This window comes from Bufo gargarizans, chromosome 3 (assembly GCF_014858855.1).
Source record: "Bufo gargarizans isolate SCDJY-AF-19 chromosome 3, ASM1485885v1, whole genome shotgun sequence".
Classification (NCBI taxonomy): domain Eukaryota; kingdom Metazoa; phylum Chordata; class Amphibia; order Anura; family Bufonidae; genus Bufo; species Bufo gargarizans.
The window spans coordinates 267109396-267131925 of record NC_058082.1 but is presented as its reverse complement, the minus strand read 5'-3'; the positions used below and the strand labels follow the sequence as shown (position 1 = coordinate 267131925).

Here is a 22530-nt window from a genome sequence, read left to right as displayed (position 1 = left end):
ACAAGACTGAAACAGTTTTTTGTATATGGATCCTACCGTTTTTTATTTTTTATTTTACCTAACATTTTGTTAATATTATAATTTATACAGCCTTAAAATTTATCAGAAGTAATGTAAATGGGATATTAGGAATAACATTCATTCAGATCTAGAATCTATACCTGTGCTTTATATATGTAGCATGATATCTATTGGTAAATATGCATACGGGATGTGTAATAAATAGCTTCCAAGAGGCCAAGCAAATATTTGGGTTGGTAAAATTGCGTATTTAGATTTCTTGCCAAGATTAGCATAATATTAAGTTTGCTAATAAAAAAAATATAGTCACACATTCACATTAAATACAAAGTGACTATTCATAATTACACAATGCAGTTACTTTATAGTAAGTCACCACATTATATACATATATATATATTATTCTGAATACATTCTACACTGGATATAGCAGACATTCTTGTAATCATTTGACTTATTTAAATAATATTGGAGATGGTAGATAGATAGATAGATAGATAGATAGATAGATAGATAGATAGCTAGGAGAGATAGATGTGAGAGAGAGATAGACAGGTGGAAGGGGTCTGTTAAACAACGGAAATACATTTGAAGCAAATTCTTTCTTAAAGTAATTCTGTAATTTAGGCCTAGGATAAATGAATATAATGGAGGAAGAAACTTTAACCGACCTAGAAAACGGGTAATTTTTATGTTTATTTTTTTATCTAGATTTTATTTTAAAGTAAACTTCAAACAAACTCTACCACTTAAATAGGTCATGGAAAGAAAAATGACACAACGTGACATAATAATCATATTTTATTTGATGAATTGTACAACGGGAGTGTAATCTTTTCTATGTAGTATTATCATATTCATATTTTTTAGTAAATAAATGTCACAGGATCAACATTCAGGGATTGGCACCTATAGAGCCAACAATCAAGCCTTTGGAATTCAGGACTCTATAACTTTCTTCAGCCTTTATTATTGTTAACTAAATAAATATGCATCTTTTCCCTGAGCGTTGGTGGAATATTATATCTAGGAATATTATATTAATGTTCTATCTATTAATTTTAAGTACTTAGGAAAACCGTCTCACATCGCACATTACATCACAGTATGCATTATATTATGTTATATACATTTGTACATTATATATCCACAATTGTAATGTTTTTAAACCTTTACTATATAACAACTGAGACTTAAAAAAAATAATCATTTTCTGGATATTACAGTTTTATCAATGTTGAGCTCTCAGTCTGCAGCCCATGCAAATTGCAGTTGTTGAACTGATTGTGACTATTCTTCCACTGTCAGTTGATATTAATGACTACATTGACAATCTCAAATTCATATAGCCAAAATGAGACTCCTTAACACAATCAGGGAATAGAGTAACCTCATTTTATTCACTATTGTTCTTATAGAACTTTTCATCGTGATCATAATAAGCGGAAAAAAGACGATTATTTTACGGTGACAAATAATAAATGGAAGGCGACGTGTTATCCTTTATAAATTGCCGTTCTTATTGAAACACATCAGCACAGACAGGGACTGCTTGTATATTCATATGTCAGAGTGTTATTCCATGTCCTCATTGTTGGCAGATACATAATTAATAGCAAACACTGACCTTCTATGACCTAAAAAGCACCCCACACAGGTACATGTACATCATGTCTACATCATATATTTGCATGAATATAGTGTCCCGGGCATGCATATGAGGGTCCAGTACATTGTCAATCACTGTATTACCTATGTATTAAGTTCTTTGTTAGGCATTGGTATACAATATGGTGCCACTTTTAGGACAAAAGATAGCAACAGTATCCACAGAGGCAGTCTTTTTTTGGTGAATACGTATATATGGAGATAATAAATACATATAGATATAATATATAAATCCACAGTATAACAAAAGCCTTGTCTTCCATAGAATTGTCATAGGAGAGCCGAGAAGAGAGCTTGTGCTGATATAAATAGCTGGCTGAGGGCAGAGGAGTGGGAGATGTTAAGGAGGGCAGTCAGGGATACAGGGGGCAGCTGCCTAGCTGCTTAGCTACATTCTGCCTTTCCTGCCCAGTTGGGACTTAGATCAAAGCAATCTTTCCAACATATTGTTTTCCGGGAAGTAAGCTTCAATGGAAAACACAAAAGGACGTGGCAGGGAAACACACAAATGAAACAAATGATAAATAAAAGAAAATAAATAGTAAACAAGACAATACACATTATAGCCAGTCAATGGCATATGTCAAAGTAGAAACATATACAACTGGTACTTGGCGCCATACATTGTGTGTTTTTTTTCCTACATTGTTTCCTACACTATGGCTTGTACATCTAGAAATATCACACACATAGGGTAACTACATCTTCTTTCTTCTGTACCTAGCTCCTACGTTAATAGATAAGGAATGGTCTCTGAATGAATGACATTTCTTGTCACATTTCATTCATTTTCGGGACACCCTCTAAAGCCAGTAAGGTGCCACCAGCTCTCATGAAGGTGCCACCAGCTCTCATCCTGGAAGTAAACAATAGCAACAAGCCAACATGACAATCACAAGCTATGGGAGCATTAAGTGTGATGGAGAGGACACTGGCATAGAATGACTGATACGGTACCTGGAGAGTGATTCATCCACTGACTGGGATCCGGATGGGACTTTAGATTTGCTCTCCACGTAAACAATACACTATTTTACCTTGGCAGTAATAATCCACGTGAGAAGGATCCTTTGCAGCCATTAAAGATACATCCAGAAATCCAGGGCAGGGAGAGGATGTTGTGTGTGTGTGTATATATATATATACATATGTATAAATAGTATCTATGTATGGAGATAAAGTAACAGTGATGATGAGCTCCAGATCCTGGGTGCTGCCTGCACCGCACGTCCAAGGGTTAATGATACACACAGAGGAGAATCACAGCAGCTGCAGCAGCAGCAGGACAAAGGAAGCAGCCATGTGCCCGCCAGCTCCTGATCCCCCTTCAGCAGACAGACAGCAGTAGCAGCAGCAGCAGCAGCTTCCCCTCCCTCCCTCCTTCCCTTGCCTGCTGCTCCTCCTCCGACTCACACTGCTGATCCCTCACCCTGCAGCTCCTCACAATCCCGGGACACCCCCTGTGAGGGAGAGCAGCTCCTCCAGCGCCCAGCGCAGTGCTCTAAGTGAGGGCATCAAGTGAATTCCATTGGAATAGATCCTTCCAGGGCAAAAATCCCTTCAGGTTGCTGCTGTTATTATAAAGAACTAGATATATTCCCTTTATTAGGTGCAATCCTCCAGTCATTCAGTGGGTAGCCAGGCTGGCAGGCAGTAGTCCTCCTCTTCTTCTGGTGGTAGTCCTGTCTGCTCACTGGCACATAGATAGATCCTTGCTCAGCTCCAGCAGTCACACTAGGCTCTTTCTATGTGTGTGTCTCTCTGTATTTCCAGGCTGAATACAAGTGCTTATTCATAGACTGCATTCCAGAGCTGGGGACATCCCACAGGCTGGGCCTGCCCCTCCTCTGACTTCCTCCATCAACCTGACAATCACTGAGCCACCTTCTCCTCACCCTACAGCATGATCCCTTTCTGCTGCTGCAGCCAGCTCGCATTTCAACTTTTCATAGGGTTATTGTAGGATTTGGAATTGTTCCCCTTGTTTTACCCGTATCCCTCAATCACCTTGTTATAAAGGGGTAGTAGAATTGATTCTGGTGTATTTGCATCAGCACGAGTCAGTGGGCACTTTATAAATATGCGCTCTTTTGTATGTAAGCCAGGTAACTGCACTGACCAGGCTGAAGGCTGATGTTCCCTCTACGCTGCACACTCTGGTAAGGTTAGGGTTAAAAATCCAAGACCCTGGTGACTAGGAAAGCAGTTGTTCAAGGTGCCCTGTGATTGAGATTGCTCGTTTAACCCTTTCATGGCCAGAGCACAGAGTATACAGGGAACATTTCACCAGCAGAATATTCACCTAGTCATGCTTTACTCTCGTAGAGACAAAATATTTGCGTATAAGATGGCGGAAATGAGATGCTAGCTTAACAATTCCCAGGGAATGGGACTAAATCAGTGGGGAAGAGAATCTCACTTTACCAGATCTCTTCTGTTTGGCAATGATGGTGTTAAATGCACCAGCCTGAAGACTGCAGGCCCCATTAGAATGGCTTTTTAACTATATCCTTTCCAGCATTGCAAGCTTAGAGGGATCTCTTTTCACCACATTCAAGTTTTGCAGAGGATCAGTACAAGTCATATGGAGAAGAGGACTGGTAAAACATTCTTCATTCAATGTGATAACTGATTCTCCAGGTTTACTCCGTCATCCCTGTATCCCCATGATTTAAATAAAGTAACCTATTATAATGAATAGGTATGTGATCCTCTACATATATGTTGCATAGGTGTATGGGATTTTAGCTACTGTATTTGAAAATATTTGAATAGTAGCAAGGCCGATTATTGATGTGAGCTGAGCACTGGGCATGAAAGAAATTGTTAGGAGAATGAACTGCCTGCCACATTAGCTTAAAATGGAAGCTGCTTTACTAATATATTCATTCAGACAGCACTGAAAGGAGGGAGACTCTTTGTATGCTGTGCACTACTGCAGTGTTATAACGGTATCGGGAAGAATCATTAAAGCGGGTTTTACCGTCTCAGCAAGTGATGACATATCACAACAGTATATCATTGCTAGCTAATTGGTAGGGGTCCCTGTGGTCAAAGGGACTAAGATGTGGGTATAAGATTGATGGCTTACAGATAACTGCAACTCAACCCTGTTCTAGTTAATGGAAATGGGTTGCAGTACGTGGATGGAAGTGGTGCTGTATAGGAAAAATTCTGAAACATGGACGATGCAACTCTTTTCCTTGCTATTCCCACCTATCAATCAGCAAATGACAGAATAGCCATCATTTGCTAAGTTTGGTAAATCATATGTATTTATATTGGAGGTGAGCAAATTGATTCTATAAAATCAAAGTTCAACCAAATTTGGATTCATCAGAATGAGAATTTCTTCTGAAAAACTTTGGGGGAATCTAGATTCTATGGAAGAGTGGAGGGATAGAGAGAGATGAGAGAGAAACTAGGGGTATGAAAATAACAAAGTGTTATCCTCAGCAACCAATAACACAGACCATGTTTCAATTTTCTGTTTGGTTTAGAAAATGAGAGATGAACTGTGATTGGTAGCTGTGGGTACCACAGTTTGTATCCTTGAGCAAAATCTATAATACAACCCCAAATCCCAGAAAGTTGTGATGTTGTGTAAAATGTTAATAAATATAAATAAAAACCGAATGCAATGACATGCAAATCTCATAGACCCATATTTTATTGACAATAGAACATAGAACACATATCAGATGGTGAAAGACATTTTAAGATTTCATGGAAAAAATGAAGTCATTGAACTTAATAGTAGCAATGCATATCAAAAAAGGACAATGATTCTGTACTCAAAATCACTGGGCTCAGGAGCAGTTCCAGAAACCATTGTCTGTAAACACAGTTCACTGCACAATCCACAAATGCAAGTTTTGCAAAGGCAAAGCTCATTTAAAATGGACTGAGGCAAAATGGAAAACTGTTTTGCGACAGGATGAATACAAAATGTAAATTCTTTTTGGAAACCATGGAGGCCGTGGGCTGCAGACTCAAGAGGAGAGGGACCATCTAGCTTGTTATCAGCACACAGTTCAAAAACCTGCATTTCTGATAGTATGGGGTTACATTAGTGCCTATGGTATGGTCAGCTTACACTTCTGGAAAAGTACTATCAATGCTCAGATTTTAGAAAAACATGTGCCTCCATCCAGACAATGTCTCTTTCTGGAAAGGCCTTGCATATTTCCAAAAAGACAATGCTAAACCACATACTGCATCCATCATAGCATGGCTAAACAGTAAAAAAAATAGAAACAGCTTAGAAACTGCAATTTGCAGGGCAGGTTAATTTGTCAATGCACCAGTATGTCCACCTTTGCAGCAACATCTTTTATTTTTCTGGTGCCAACAGATTGAAAAATTAAGATTGAAAATAAGAAACATTGCAATTTGCAAAAAAGTCTTCATTACACATGTGTCTACAGCTCTTATTCAGAAGTCCTGTGTAGTCTAATATTGACCTTCTGTACTCCTTTTCATTTGTCTTCTACTCTGGCTCATGGAGAAGGTCTTGAGCAGATAGGGCATATAGGCAGGAGTCACCTTTATGAGATAACCCCTACAATATAAATTACAATATAATTAAAATTGTTATCCATTGCTAAGTAAGAATGAAAAAATACTGTATATGTGATATTGCTATTAGCAATGCAAAGGTAAAAGATGCTCTCTGCCCCCTAGTTAGGAGGCAAAAAACATTATCTCCATAAAGAGCAAGCGCCATACATGTATGGTGCTTGGTGCTAGGCTTTAATCCAGAGTGCCATACATGTACAGTTCAGAATTTAAGCTCCTGCTCCTGCCAGGAACTAAAAGTGGCCCTGGAGAAAAAAAAAACTCTAAATAGACCCATATTGTAGGGTCCAAATTGACAGAAGACATGGAAACATAAGTAGGAGAAGCCAGCAATACCTGAATGCAGCACAAAATACCACCCCAACAGAATGAAATACCACGGTACAGCATAAAATACTGCTGCCCACGCTGCAGTATTCAACTGTATCACTGTTCTGAAAATGGCAATATGGTTGAATTCAGAATTGGACCTATAACTGCCAGGAATGTGCATAAGTTCCTGATGCTTCTAGCATTAACCCCTTAAGTCCCCGACCCATTTTCATTTTTGCATCTTAATTTTTATTCTCCCCATGCTCTAATAGCCATAATATTTTTAATTTTCCATTCATACAGCCAAATGAGGGCTTATTTTTTGCAAGATAAGTTGTATCTTTTAATGGCACCATTTAATTTACTTGTAAAAAACTTGTGGCTGAAGAGGTTAATTAATGCTGAGAACATTATGTACCCAGCTGACAGCTGTGAGGAGGGATTGCTACCCTGGGCACCCAATTTTTTTTTCTGTAGCGCCTGTTGCTCCTGCAGTCTAGCAGGAGCAGGTTGGGTCCCTGGCTGTGAGTGATAGAAGCAGTTTGTTATGCAGTGAATAGTGAAAGTGGATACGCAGCTTCTTCTATTGGACCTAGCAATCAGGTGATTGCCGTGTATCTCGTGTATAGCAGAGATGCAATGTCTTAGCAGACCCTGATCAGCACTGCTTGTGTACTATGACCCTACAGGGGGCTGTTTTCCACTATAACTTGGTCTTCTTTGGATGCCCCAGTAACATATATTGTGTCTTTTGATGATCTCTTGGGGGATATATTATGTGACAAAAATATAGTTAATTATCAATAAAAATGCCAACACGAACCAAAACCATTGCCCTATTCATTCAAAACTACAGGGAGTGCAGAATTATTAGGCAAATGAGTATTTTGACCACATCATCTTCTTTATGCATGTTGTCTTACTCCAAGCTGTATAGGCTCGAAAGCCTACTACCAATTAAGCATATTAGGTGATGTGCATCTCTGTAATGAGAAGGGGTGTGGTCTAATGACATCAACACCCTATATCAGGTGTGCATAATTATTTGGCAACTTCCTTTCCTTTGGCAAAATGGATCAAAAGAAGGACTTGACAGGCTCAGAAAAGTCAAAAATAGTGAGATATCTTGCAGAGGGATGCAGCACTCTTAAAATTGCAAAGCTTCTGAAGCGTGATCATCGAACAATCAAGCTTTTCATTCATAATAGTCAACAGGGTCGCAAGAAGCGTGTGGAAAAACCAAGGCGCAAAATAACTGCCCATGAACTGAGAAAAGTCAAGCGTGCAGCTGCCAAGATGCCACTTGCCACCAGTTTGGCCATATTTCAGAGCTGCAACATCACTGGAGTGCCCAAAAGCACAAGGTGTGCAATACTCAGAGACATGGCCAAGGTAAGAAAGGCTGAAAGACGACCACCACTGAACAAGACACACAAGCTGAAACGTCAAGACTGGGCCAAGAAATATCTCAAGACTGATTTTTCTAAGGTTGATGAAATGAGAGTGAGTCTTGATGGGCCAGATGGATGGGCCCGTGGCTGGATTGGTAAAGGGCAGAGAGCTCCAGTCCGACTCAGATGCCAGCAAGGTGGAGGTGGAGTACTGGTTTGGGCTGGTATCATCAAAGATGAGCTTGTGGGGCCTTTTCGGGTTGAGGATGGATTCAAGCTCAACTCCCAGTCCTACTGACAGTTTATGGAAGACATCTTCTTCAAGCAGTGGTACAGGAAGAAGTCTGCATCCTTCAAGAAAAACATGATTTTCATGCAGGACAATGCTCCATCACACGCGTCCAAGTACTCCACAGCGTGGCTGGCAAGAAAGGGTATAAAAGAAGAAAATCTAATGACATGGCCTCCTTGTTCACCTGATCTGAACCCCATTGAGAACCTGTGGTCCATCATCAAATGTGAGATTTACAAGGAGGGAAAACAGTACACCTCTCTGAACAGTGTCTGGGAGGCTGTGGTTGCTGCTGCACGCAATGTTGATGGTGAACAGATCAAAACACTGACAGAATCCATGGATGGCAGGCTTTTGAGTGTCCTTGCAAAGAAAGGTGGCTATATTGGTCACTGAATTGTTTTTGTTTTGTTTTTGAATGTCAGAAATGTATATTTGTGAATGTTGAGATGTTATATTGGTTTCACTGGTAAAAATAAATAATTGAAATGGGTATATATTTGTTTTTTGTTAAGTTGCCTAATAATTATGCACAGTAATAGTCACCTGCACACACAGATATCCCCCTAAAATAGCTAAAACTAAAAACAAACTAAAAACTACTTCCAAAAATATTCAGCTTTGATATTAATGAGTTTTTTGGGTTAATTGAGAACATGGTTGTTGTTCAATAATAAAATGAATCCTCAAAAATACAACTTGCCTAATAATTCTGCACTCCCTGTATACATATTGTATATCAAAACCAACACAACATAGGGAACCAATTTTACTAATTTATGTTGGTCTCAGTTTAAAAACATTATTAAGAATCCCTAGGTGTCACAAAAAATAAATAAAAAATTGCTAACATTATTTTGACAGACCAACAAATAAAACATCACCTAGGTAAAATAAATGTGTCCCCAGTTTTATGCTGCCCTATGATGAAAAAGATCCTGGTGAAAGCTGTGGGTCACTTACTTGAACTAGTCCAATAGTCTTCCTAAAGGGGTTATCCTGGAAAAGTTAATGATGACTTATCCTCAGGCTAGGCTATCATTATCACATCAGTGGTAGTCCAAGTCCCGACACCACAGCAGATCAGCTATATCAAGAAGCCGCTGTGCTCACTGAAGCTCTGGTGATGCAAGCTTTGAGCAGCTTTCCAGGGACAGTGCCATGCATTGCATAGTGGCAGTACTTGGAATTGCAGCTAAACCTCATTCAAGTCAATGGGGCCATGTGAGCAATGTACAGTGATGTCACTGTCCTAGGAAGAGGCTGTGGCACTCAAGGCTTCTTATAACAGCTGATCGGTGGAGGTGCCAGGTGTCACACGCCAGCAGATCTGATACTGATGACCTATCCTGAGGATGTCATAAGTATCTTTTCCTGGATAACCCCTTTAAAATCACTATTTAATAGCTCCAGCGCCTGCTGAGCACTGACTAGACCTCATTTAGTAGAGCGGACGAGCTTGGGAGCCCTTGTATTCATGAGCTCCTATCTCTCCTTGTCCCCCAACCGCTAACTGACAGCATTTTCTTATACACTGTGTAGAAGGACAGTTAATATCTGTGGGAGTGGGAAGAGTCGGGGATCCTGAATATAAGGAATCCCAGGTTTGTGCTCTGTGTTGATCGGACTCCAGTGCTTGGCTCATGCTGGATCTACTTAATAGGGGTTTTTAGAAACCAGATTTAATTGCATGTGGTCGAATCCAAAATTCTCACCATTTTATGAACCCAGGTATATGTTTTTAACCAAGTTTCAAGAACTGCAAACTATCCCTCTACCCAAAACTAAAGTTAAATTTTTTTCATCTGATGAGAACACATGAATGTGCTCTTCTAGATGTAGTCTCTAAGTCAAAGCATTAAATGTGCAAGGGCCATCTCCTAGGTTCTGTTTGCTCCGAGCTATAGTAGACTTCACAAGGATGCTTAGACAACCATTAAAGTCACATGGAAAATGAACATGTCTGAAGAAATGACGGTTCTTTAACCACTAGACCTCCACTTCATTTCAAGATATGCTATACAGTGAGAGAGCATCTTGTTCACTTTAAAAGCAGAGATCATTTTCGTGTCCGCAATATTATTGATCCGAGTATCATTAGCCCTATCTCTGATGTAAGTGCTACTCACTAATCGGCTGGAAAAATGAACATTTTACAAAGTATCCATAACATCTAGCTCCTAGAGATCTGTTCTATTATCTTTATTTTGTATCTGATTCCATTGGGATTCCAGTTTTTAACTCCCGCAAGCGTTAAACGTAGGTAACAAGTCATCACATTTGAAGCTGCAAAGATACAGAAGTGGTGCAATAGTCCCAGGGCCATTATCAGTGGCTACCAGGGTGCCATGGTATCAACTTCTATGATAAAGCTCTCGGCTGACACCAGGAGAAAAAAAATGATAATTCTCTTCCTCCATGAAATCTCCCTCCCACCTTTTTCACAAGGAGGCTTTTTACACTCATTAAATGCAACCTTATCTCAGAAAGACTGCAATCCTCAGCAAATGACAAGTGCACCTAATCTCATTTCCTGACAAGCGATTCTGACAGCACCTTGCTTTTGATTTCTAAGACACGTAGCTAGACATATATTAATCTGTCAATCATCGCCCATAGCAAGTATGGGGGAGGGGGGATGAGAGAAAGGGGGGCCATTAGAATGTCTGGGGATAAAAAAAAAAAAAAGATGAGAGGAGAAATGACTAAGGATTCAGAGCTAAAGAGTAACCAGTGGGTGGGAGCTCATTATTGTTGTGGGATTATGAGCTTTTGTACAACATGCGGATGATTGAAAGGAAGTATAAGGAAATTTATTGGTTTTTTATTGTAATGTGTCTCGGATTGCTATTGTTTAAAATGAAAACAGCTCATTGTATAGAATCTTTCAGGCTGTCCATGGTTGACCATTATTTTTATTTTATAGCTCCCAAGAAATAAAAAATATAGGCTCATTTGTAGTTCCTGGGGTCCTGTGGTGACATGGATGTACTGTGCATGGTTCATTTATGGCAGGATGGCTGTTATAAATATCCCATTATGAGAAATAAATATTCCGATTCCATTATTTGATGGCAGCTAGAACAGTTTTAATACTAATACCCCATGGTTGAGTTTTAGGATTGCTCTGGCAGAAAACAATATTATATTTTAGCATGAAAAAGTCAGAATCCCCTGCTTTCCTTCACACATTTAAATGATATAATTTTGCCTGCCTTTGGCTATCACTCACAGGAGCTCAAATGTTGTTAGGGAAAGCTTGAATAGTTTGTCAAGCAGAATTAATTTTTATCATATACGTGGCACACAGCGGGTTACAAATAACCATACTCACCCTCAATAATGCCGACTGCTGCCATCCTTGAACTGCTCTGGTCCTTATTGCTCTCCACGTCCTGGTCCCTGCTCGACACATAGGAACGATTTGCTAAGCCAGTCATTAACTAAGGCAGGTCTGCGCTATGTCCAGTGATTGCATAAGCAGTAGTGATGAACGAGCATGCTCAGACGAGTACTGGTTCGGCTCGAGCATCGCTATGCTCGGCATGTGGCGGTACTCGGCCAAATACCACGTGTGCTCATCCATTGCTCGAGTCTCCGCCCCGCACGTTTGGTGCCTCCAGAAGCATCCAATCAGCATTCAGGTAAGTAATTCCCTCCAGTATAATGCCATAGACATGTTAGCTATAAGCCTTACACTGGTTGGCTGGCTGGAACACACGGTACTAGTTTATATAGGAGCCGACGTCCCGTGCTCGGATAATTCAGCGTCAGGGAGAGCCAACAGTAGGCCGAGAAATATAGAGGTTTGCAGAAATTACAATTGAACTCACAAAAAGCTCTTGAAAGACAAAACAGTGCTCTTCAGGACTAAAGTGTGTGTTTGATAGCAGGTCCCCTGTCAAAGGCGCAGGTACAGATGCACCTTGCCCTGCACCTGGACCTTTGCATGCACCATCAGCAAATACATCCACTTCCCTGTCCCAGCACAGCATCCAATTGTCCTTACCCCAGGCATTTGAATGCAAGTGGAAATACCCAGCCACCCACCCACTGTCCATAGCTCTAAATGTGCAACTTTCAAAATTACTGGCCCTTGAAATGTTGTCATATAGGCTTGTGTAGATTGAGGCCGCCCCTCGGTATGCGGTCCCCAGCCGCCACTATTTTTCACGGTGTGCGTTCCCACCTTACACCAACATGTGTCCCAGAACATCGCCCGTGCCCTGACCAATGCAGTTACTGGAAAGGTCCACTTCACCACTGACACATTTCCCTGACTGCACACTGCGTGAATGTTGTGGAGGCCGGGAGTGAGTCGTACCCTGGGATGGCACAGGTTCTACCCACACCCAGGATTGCGGGCCCTATGTCCATCAGGGTCTTCGCCAGCAGCTATTTTACTGACTCCAACCCCCACTTCTCCTCCTCCTCCTCCTCCTCATCCTCTTCCGCCGCTACCTCCAGCACTTCTACCTCCAGCAGTCAGCCATCAGTCGATAGCTGGAAGCAGTGTAGCACTGCTGTGGGGAAAAGTCAACAGGCTGTGCTAAGGCTGATCTGCCTAGGAAACAAACAGCACACCGCTGCAGAGCAGTGGCAGGGTATAAGGGACCAGACCGAGCTGTGGCTGTCGCCATTCAACCTACAACCAGGCATGGTTGTGTCGGACAATGGCCATAACTTGGTGGCGGCTTTGGAGCTTGGCAACCTGATGCACATGCCATGCCTAGCGCACGTATTAAACTTAGTGGTTCAGCGCTTTATTAAAACATACCCAAATTTGACAGAGCTACTAGCCGCGTGGGTGCCCATTTCCGCAAGTCGCCCACAGCTTTTGCCGCTCTGTCAGCGCTGCAGCAGCGCTTGGTGCTTCCAGCTCACCGTCGCACATGCTGGAACTCTACGTTCTACATGTTGTCCAGGCTTTGTGAGCAGCAGAGGGCAGTTATGGAATACCAGATGCAACATGGTCGTCACTTTTCGAGTCAACTTCCACTATTCACAAGGAGTGGGCATTGATGGCAGACCACTTTGAGGTGTTAAGAAACTTTGAGTAATCCAAACAGATGGTTAGTGGCGATAACGCTATAATCAGCGTAAGCATCCCACTTCTGTGTCTACTCAAATGATCGCTGCTCACAATTAAGGACAACACTCTGAATGTGGTAGATGTGGAAATGGGGGAGGACTTTAGTGTGGGTGATAGCCAGACCACCCACATGTCGTCTTCTCAGAGCGAATTAGACCATGAGGAGGAGCTGGAGAATGTTGCCTCTGCTACAGAGGGTACTACCGACGGAACTTTAATTCTACTGGTTCAACGTGGATGGGCACAAGGAGATGAGGAGGAGGATGAGGAGATGGAGAGTCATGCTGACGTCGACATAGACGTCTTGGCTTTTGGTACTCTGGCACACATGGCTGACTTCATTTTAGGCTTTCTTTCCCGCGACCCTCGCGTTATACACATTTTAGACAACACGGATTACTGGGTGTTCACCCTTCTCGACCCCCGCTGCAAAGAGAACTTCTCATCTCTCATTCCTGTGGTGGAGAGGGCAAGTAAAATGGTGCAATACCAGAAGGTCCTTGTTGAGAAATTGCTCCAAACATTTACATCTGACAATGCTGGTGGCAGAGTCCGTACTTCCTTTGGCAACCAAGGAAGGGAGACAAGGGGAACACACACCAGTTCCAACAAACGCAGAGCAACACTGTCCAAGGCATGGGGCACCTTTATGACACACCGCCAGCAACCTCACCCTGGAGCGCGGCCTAGTGGCTCACAGAGGGACAAGTTTTGGAAGATGGTGAAAGAATACATAGCAGTCCGTGTCAGCTTCCTGAATGATCCCTTGGTGCCTTACAACTACTAGGTGTCCAAGCTGGACACGTGGACCGAACTTGAGCTCTATGCCTTGGAGGTGCTGGCCTGCTCTGCCGCCAGCGTATCGTCTGAGCGTGTATTTAGTGCTGCTAGTGGCATTATAACAGATAAGTGTATCCGCTTGTCCACTGGCAATGCTGACAGGTTGACTCAGATAAAAATGAACAAGGCCTGGATTGCCCCTGAGGAACGCTGAACTAATGAGGAACAAACACGCAATTTAAATGTATGCTTTATAATGTACTCAATCCACAAGATTCAGATGCACTCTTTTCACCTCCAAAAAAGGGTATATGTTTGAATCTTGTTTTCTCACCCTCCTCCTCCTTCTGTTCCATACAGTATATATGCCCCCAGTACAATGTTTTATCGGGTTCGCTCACCTTCAGGCCCTCACCTCCAATATTTCATACGGTCTGCTGGCTTGTAGGCCCTCACTACAATGTTTTATGGGGTTCGCTCACCTTCAGGCCCTCACCGCCAATGTTTATACGGTCTGTTCACCTTTAGGCCCTCATTGCAATGTTTTATGGGGTTTGCTCACCTTCAGGCCCTCACCTCCAATGTTTTCCAGGGTCCTCTCACCAGCAGGCCCTCAACCATAATGTTTAAGAGGGTCAGCTCAGCAGCAGGTCCTCACCCGTAATGTTTTAGAGGGTAACAAGCAGGCCCTTACTCTTAATGTTTTTTGAGGGTCACCAGCAGGCAATTAATTATAATTTTTAAAGGGTGTGTATGATGCCCTACTTTATGTGTAATAAAAGGTGCATTGGAGTGCCGGTTCCTTGTAATTTTTGACAGCTCTTTCACTTAGTGCATAGGCTTTATGAGTGTAGGAGTCCCACTACCTGAACAATTGTACCACCATGTGAATGAGGCTCTCCTATAGGTGAAGTACAGGCTGTATCAAAGTGCTTCTTCCTTGTAATTTTTGGCAGCACTTACACTGTATATACAATTGAATCTACAGGAAAGAAAGTTTCCTAACAATTTTTCCTCTAAAAATGATTTTTTTTTTTTGTGGGGGCGGGGCTTTGGGCATTTTTTTTGTCAGTCTGTAAAAGTGGCATACAACTTGGACAACATGGTTCCCAGCAGTGACATTGGTGTCCAAGATGCATCCAGACATGGTCCCCCTGCTGTTCCTGATCAATTTCAGAGGTGTTTCTATCCCTTTCAGACCTTTTCCTAAGGTCCAGGTACCCTCCCCTCATCCGAGCAGGGGTGGCTTGGTTGTCTGTCCTTGCTCCACACAGCAACCTCTCCCTACACTGACAAAAGACTGAATGTAAAATGGCGGCCAGATCGGGTCTATTTATAAGGTAGGGGGTATGTCCATGTGCTGAAATGTCTCAATTGGCTGTCCTATACCACCTGATGGATGTGTCATGGGTCAATGTTCTTCACAATGTAAAAGAATAAGGCTGACACAAATATCTCCATATGTTCGCATGTTCGGCGAATCGTGAAAAGCTTATCTTCAGTTGTCACCAAATCCCCACATCTAATCAGAAACCTGTCTGGGCAATCACAATAATGTGAAAACAGTAAAAAAAAAATATGTAACGACTATTGTTTTGAGTAATTGAATGTCTTTTGACAACTCTCCAAATCATAAATCACTGCTCTGTAATGGATAAGGTTAATAGGACCCTTACATTCAAAGGTAAGACTGAGTCTAAGGGTCCATTCACAAGTCTGTATGTGTTTTGCGGATCCGCAAAACACGGACATCGGCAATGTGCCTTCCGCATTGTGTGGACTGCACATCGCCGGCACTCTCATAGAAAATGGCTTTTCTTGTCCATAATTGCGGATAGGAATAGGACATGTTCTATTTTTTTGCGGAACGGAAGCGCGGATCCGCCAATGCGGATGCGGACAGCATATTTAGGCCCCATTGAAAATGAATGAGTCCGCACCGGTTCCGCAGAATTGCAGAATGGATGCGGACCCATTTTGCGGACCCATTTTGCGGACGTGTGAATGGACCCTAAGGGCTAGTTCACAAGACCGTTGGTGTCCCGTTCCCGTATTGCGGACCGCATTTGTGGATCCGCAATACACGGGCACCGTTCCGTTGTCATTCCGCATCACGGATGCGGACACATTAATTTCAATGGGTCTGCAAATCCGGAGATGCGGAATGGAAGCACGGAACGGAACACCACAGTAGCACTGCGGAATGCTTTCTGGGGTTCCGTTCCATGCCTCCGTACCGCAAAAAGATAGAATATGCTCTATGTTTTTGTGGAATGGAGGGATCGCGGACCCATTCAAGTGAATGCTCCTGCGATCCACATGCGCCTGCCCCTCGTGTGAACGAGCCCTAAGGGTAACAAACATAAAAATACAGTAGCAACACCAAACAGGTACACATAACATTACAAAAGTGTTATGCCTTGTGCAGGGCCTGAAGTGGTGATGCATGCCATGGCGATTATGGGTGGTATTTATCAAAACCGGTGTAATGGAAAACTGGCTTAGTTAGCCATAGCAAATAGTGCTCGGGTGCTCGAGAAGAACACCTCGGGATGCTTGGGTGCTCTACCGAGCACCTGAGCACAATGAAAATCAATGGGAGAACCCAAGCATTAAACCAGGCACCCCCTGCTTTGAAGAGAGTCTGGTTCACATGAAAAGGTCAGAAATTGATGGAAACGCCACTGAAATGGTTCGGGAACAACATGGCGAGGATGTCTGGATGCATCTTGGACTCCCTGGTCGCTGCTGGGAACAATATTGTCCGAGTACTACGCCACTTTTACAGACTGACAGTAATACGCACAAAACCAAAGATAAAATCGATTTTAGAGGAAAAATTGTTAGGAAATATTCTTTCCTATATATTTACTCGTATATAAAGTGCAAAAATTACAAGGAAAAGGCACTCCAATACAACCTGTATATCACATAAATAAGGGCCTCATTCACATTGTGGTGCAATTGTTCAGGTAGTGGGACTCTTGCTATTCCACTACAGCCCTCTGCTGCTCACAAAGCCTGGCCAACATGTGGAACATGGAGTTCCAGCACATGCTCATGTCGCACAACAGTTGGTGAGCTGGCAATTGCAAGCGCTGCTGCAGCGTTGCCAGACCGGCGGCAGCTATAGATGACTTTCGTAAATAGGCACACTTCATTGAGGACACTGAAATGGTCTGCTATGTACTCCTTCACCATCTTCCAAAACTTTTCTCTCCTTGTGACACTAGGCCGCGTATCAGAGTGAGGTTGCTGGCGAGGTGTCATGAAACTGTCCCAGGCCTTGGACAGTGCTGCCTTAACGCTGTTGGAACTGCTGTGTTCCCCTTGTCTCCCCTCCTCAGTTGCCCAGGGAACTACGTACTTTGCCGCCAGCGTTGTCAGATGGAAATTTTTGGAGCAATTTTTCCATAAGAACCTTCTGGTATTGCACCATTTTGCTAGTCCTCTCCACCACAGAATGAGAGATGAGAAATACTCTTTGTAGTGAGGGTTGAGAAGGGTGAACAACCAGTATTAGGTGTTGTCCAAAATGAATATAACGCTATGGTCACGGGAAAGGCAGCATAACATAAAGTCAACCATATGTGCCAGAGTCCCAACAGACAAGACTGTGCTGTCCACATCAGGAGGATGACTCTCAATCTCCTCATCCTCTTCCTCCTCTTCGGTTCATCCACGCTGAACAGATGGAATAAACCTGCTGTGGGTACTACCATCTGTAGCGGAGGCAACCGTCTTCTGCTCCTCCTCATCATCATCATCCAATTTGCGCTGAGAAGACGAAGAGAGGGTGGTCCGGCTATCACCCTGTGTACTGTCTTCCTCCATTTCCACATCTTCAACATGCACATCTTCAACACCATCTGTGTTGGTTCCTCAAAGTTGCGTAAAACCTCACAAAGGTCAGACATCCATGCCCACTCCTCGCTTGTGAAGAGCGGAAGCTGACTGTAAAGGTGACGACCATGCTGCAGCTGCTATTCCACTACAGCCCTCTGCTGCTCACAAAGCCTGGCAAACATGTGGAACATGGAGTTCCTGCGCATGCTCACGTCGCACGACAACAGTAAATGGGCACACACGTGGCGCACATTAACCAGTAGCTCAGGCAAATTGGGGTAGGTTTTGAGAAACCGCTAAACCACTACGTTTAAGACATGGGCTAGGCATGTGTGAGCTTATCGAGCTCCAAAACCTCCACCAAATAAAGGCTATTATCAGACACAACCATGCCTGGTTGTAGGTTGAGTGGCGAGAGCCACAGGTCAGTCTGGTCCCTTATACCCTGCCACAGCTCTGCGGCGGTATGCTGTTTGTCACCTAAACAAATTAGTTTAAGCACGGCCTGTTGCCGCTTCCCCATGGATGGCTGACTGGTGCTGCAAGATGAGAATTCAGAGGTGGAAGTGGAGGAGGAGGTAGAGAAGGAGAAGTGGAGGTTGCAGCCACTAATGTAGGTGGTGGCGGAATCCTTGATGGAAGTAGGGACCGCAATCCTTGGCATCTGTAGCACCTGTTCCATCCCAGGGTACAACTCGCTCCCAGCCACCACAATGTTCACCCAGTGGGCCATCAGGGAAATGTAGCGTCCCTGGCCACAAGCACTTGTCCATGTGTCAGTCGTTAATTGGACCTTCCCAATAACTGTGTTGGTCAGGGCACGGGTGATGTTACGGGACACATGCTAGTGTAAGGTGGGGACAGCACACCAGGAAAAATAGTGGCGGCTGGTGACTGAGTAACGAGGGACGTCTGCCGCCGTCAGACCGTGAAAAGCCTCAGTGTCCACAAGCATAAATGGCAACATTTCCAGATCCAGAAATTTGGAAAGGTAGTAAGGCCTGGGGTATGGACATCTGTACGCTGCGCTGGGACACAGAAGAGGAGGATGTGCTAGCTGATGGTGCTTGAAAAGGTCCAGGTGCAGGGCGGGAGGCATCCGGGCATGCGTCTTGAACAGGGGATTGTGGACCCAGGTGTTCGGCCAACATATTAGAGTGCTTTGATGCAATGTGTCGGATCATGCTGGTGGTGGTGAGGTTGCTAGTGTTCCCGCCCCTGCTTATTTTGGTACGGCACAGTTTGCAAATGACAATTCTTTTATAATTGTCACTTTCCTCAAAAAAGCTCCAGACTGTGGAACACTTACCACTTGGCAAGGGAGAATTCCGCAAGGGGGTGCTGCGGGGAACAGTTGCGGGCCTGTTTGGTGTGTCCAGCCTTCTCCCTTTTGACACCCCACTGCCTCTTCCAGCTTGTTTCGGTGGTGCGGATCCCTCTTCCTCTGTACTACTGTCCTCACTCGGCTTGCCGCCTTCCCATGTTTGGTCAGTGATTTCATCGTCCACCACCTTCTCTTCCACTTCTTTATTCTGGTCATCCTCCTGACTTGTTGACCTAACAACAACCTCACATATTATCAACTGTGTCTCGTCCTCATCATCAACCTCTTGAGACACTAATTGCCGTCGATTTATTGGCAACTGTGTCTCATCATAATCATCCACCTCGTGAAACACCCAACCGTCATCCTCTTGTAACTGTGGATGCTCAAGAGTTTGGGCATCAGTGCACACGATATCCTCATGTCCCTCTTCAAGCGGGCTTGGCAAGAGACCCAAATCAAGGAATGGTGATGAAAAGAGCTACTCAGAATATCCGAGTGTGGGATCACTTGTTTGGCAAGACTCTCCATGGTGGGAGGAATGAGGATTAGGGTGAGGATTCGGTTGAGCAGACTCTTGGCTACTGAGACTGGACTTTATAGAAGACAAGGTTGTGCTTAACCGACTGGAAGCATTATCTGCTGCAATCCAACCGACGACCTGGTTGCACTGGTCTGACTAAAAGAGTGGTGTCCTGCGTCACCCTGCAAACTGGGACATGAAGCTAAGTATCATGGATGAGTGTGTTTTGAACTTTTAGCACTACAAACAGCCTTGTTTGACTTTCTCAGTCAGACCATTCACTGCAGCCAAACAGGGAATGGAGACTCAGTTACAGCATCACATATTACACTGATAAATGCAATGGTCTTGTGTGCATATCTATGCCTATCTGGAAAACAATAAAGCTGTCATGCTGTTATCCAAAGTTTACTAATCTACTATTTTCTAGCAGATAACATATTCCCTTACAGTAGTAGCAAACTAAGCAATGGATCACCTAGACCTCTGAAAGATCACCTAGACCTCTGAAATCATTATGTATGACCACATTAATATAAATGTGAAATTAATTCATAGGAAATAGACTCTACTGGCAAGTGACTGGGATTGTCTTTCTGATGGAACTTTGAGATTCTGTAGTACTTTTGTATTACTGTATAAGAACCTACATCTTGTGAAAGATCTTGTAGCACCCTGATGAGCCCATAGAACCTTGGAACTGATCATGCCGTCAAGTTGCAGAAGTAATGTGTAAGAAGGCTCCCATAGTCTTTGGATGGAGAATTTGGGGGCGCATTAATTATTACTTTGGGTTTGGGATGGGTGCCTCCAATCTAGACAGAAGCTTGATTAAGTTGGGAAGAGTACTGAGGTCACTAAGGAAACTACCTTTGCTTACCCTTATAAGTAATGAATGTTTTTATTACTATGATTTAGCATTTTTCATGATAACCAAATAAACAAAAATATTAATATTCACGTTTGTTGATGTCTTCAGCCATGTAGTCAAATATTTGTGTTATCTCTCTTTTCTTTATTGTATTGTATCAGGCACAACATGTTGTCAATGGCCCACTTGGCTTTTGTGGCTACCCCATATACTCCTTTCTATATACAATCACTACTGCAATATTTGCAGCTTCAAGCATAGTGACATTACAAGGAAATATACGAAAATAATGTTTTCTTTGGCATTTTATTGGTTAATTACCCCGTGTTCCTTTTCCGTTTCTGTACAGATAATGAGCAAAAAAAAAAGTACAATAATAAAGGCATATTTCCCTATGTTTCTTCAGTTCTCATTTTCAGTGCCTCATCTTTCAAGGTAAACTCAGGAGACAAACCATCCTCTCAGGCTATGCCTGCTTTTATTTCTCCCCTCTGAATTCTCTGCTCAGGCTTTCTGGATCAAATGAGCCAGCTGTAAGAGACATATTAAAAATATGTCTGAACCAGAGGGTATATTCCATAGAGTATTCAGCATGGCATGCTGGGGGACAAGCCCACCAACTGTGTTTTCATTTTTCCAATGACAAGTGTTCAGGGGTCACAGTCTGGTGACAAGATTTAAATGTCTACTGGAGAGCTGGGACTTTTATTTTCTATTAAATGACTTTAGAGAGAGAGAGACAGTATACCAGTTGTGAACAGTTCTCATAGACCATTTTACACTGACAACTGGAGTTATGGCTTGGGGCAGCTCATAGTGACCATCATGAGATAATATCAATTGTGCTTTTCATCTATGTGGAAACTATCGATCTATCGATCTATCTAGGTATTCACTACTTTTTTGTTCATTAAATCCATGTTTTTCATTGATCACTATATCACATTATATTTCTAATGTGACGTTTCCATGTGTATTATGTGACAAAGCTTGTTGTCATAACTCACTGTGATTGATATTCTAAAATTTGTTAATAACATATTGATTAATCAGCTTAAAATTTTATTGATGATATACAAAAACTGCTTACAACATTTTATTGTTCCTTAAAGCTCTTATTTAATAGAATTGATTTCAAATCCCTTTAAATTGTGGTACCTATAATTATTTCATTGCTCTCTAATAAAGTAGTCTATTTTTCTGAGTTACCCCTGTCATTTTCAGCATTTGCAACAGGCTATTTGGATCATTAGGTGACTCAAATGAGTCTACAATGTAGTCCATTGCTACATCTTTGCATGTTTGTGCATTACATGGTCGGGCTGTATTGCACCATGCAATATTTATTTTTACCTGTAGGGGCAGTGCAGGGGAATTAAATACTTGCTGTCCTTTTCTCCTGCAGAAAAAAAGTTGACTGCTGGGATCCTATCAGCAGGACACTCTGTGATCTTTGCACTCAAACAAATGAGGTGTTCAATGATGGGGGAAGGGGTGCTGGGTGGGCCGTTCCCCATCATTGCGCCCGCTACTTACAAATCTACCACTACTGGTCATATTTAGATATAAGATGGGTTTGAACTTGAAATATGAGATTTCTTAGCTGAGTAGAAAGAATGTTTTATGAACAGATTCCAAACAATGTATTTTATTCAAAAGATTATTTAAACATTTCTTCCTAGTTTTCTTCACTTGAGATTATAATTGAATACAATTGCCTCTTGTATAAACCTTTTGTACGTTCCATAGAGAAAACGTGTTAGAGACCGATGGAGAATTCACTTCGAAATTTGACATATAATGAGATTCCAATTGATCACTATATTAGATGG

At 42.6% G+C, this 22530-nt stretch overlaps 1 protein-coding gene across 1 annotated transcript in view; it reads right to left on the bottom strand.

Moving 5' to 3' along the window:
* The window catches only part of AUTS2 (activator of transcription and developmental regulator AUTS2), a 100918-nt gene extending 97473 nt beyond the window's left edge, over positions 1 to 3445 (bottom strand). Inside the window, exon 1 of the mRNA XM_044286790.1 lies at positions 2647 to 3445. The gene's annotated coding sequence lies outside the window, so the exon portion shown is untranslated. The remainder of the gene's footprint in view (positions 1 to 2646) is intronic.
* Positions 3446 to 22530: the final 19085 nt, after the last annotated feature.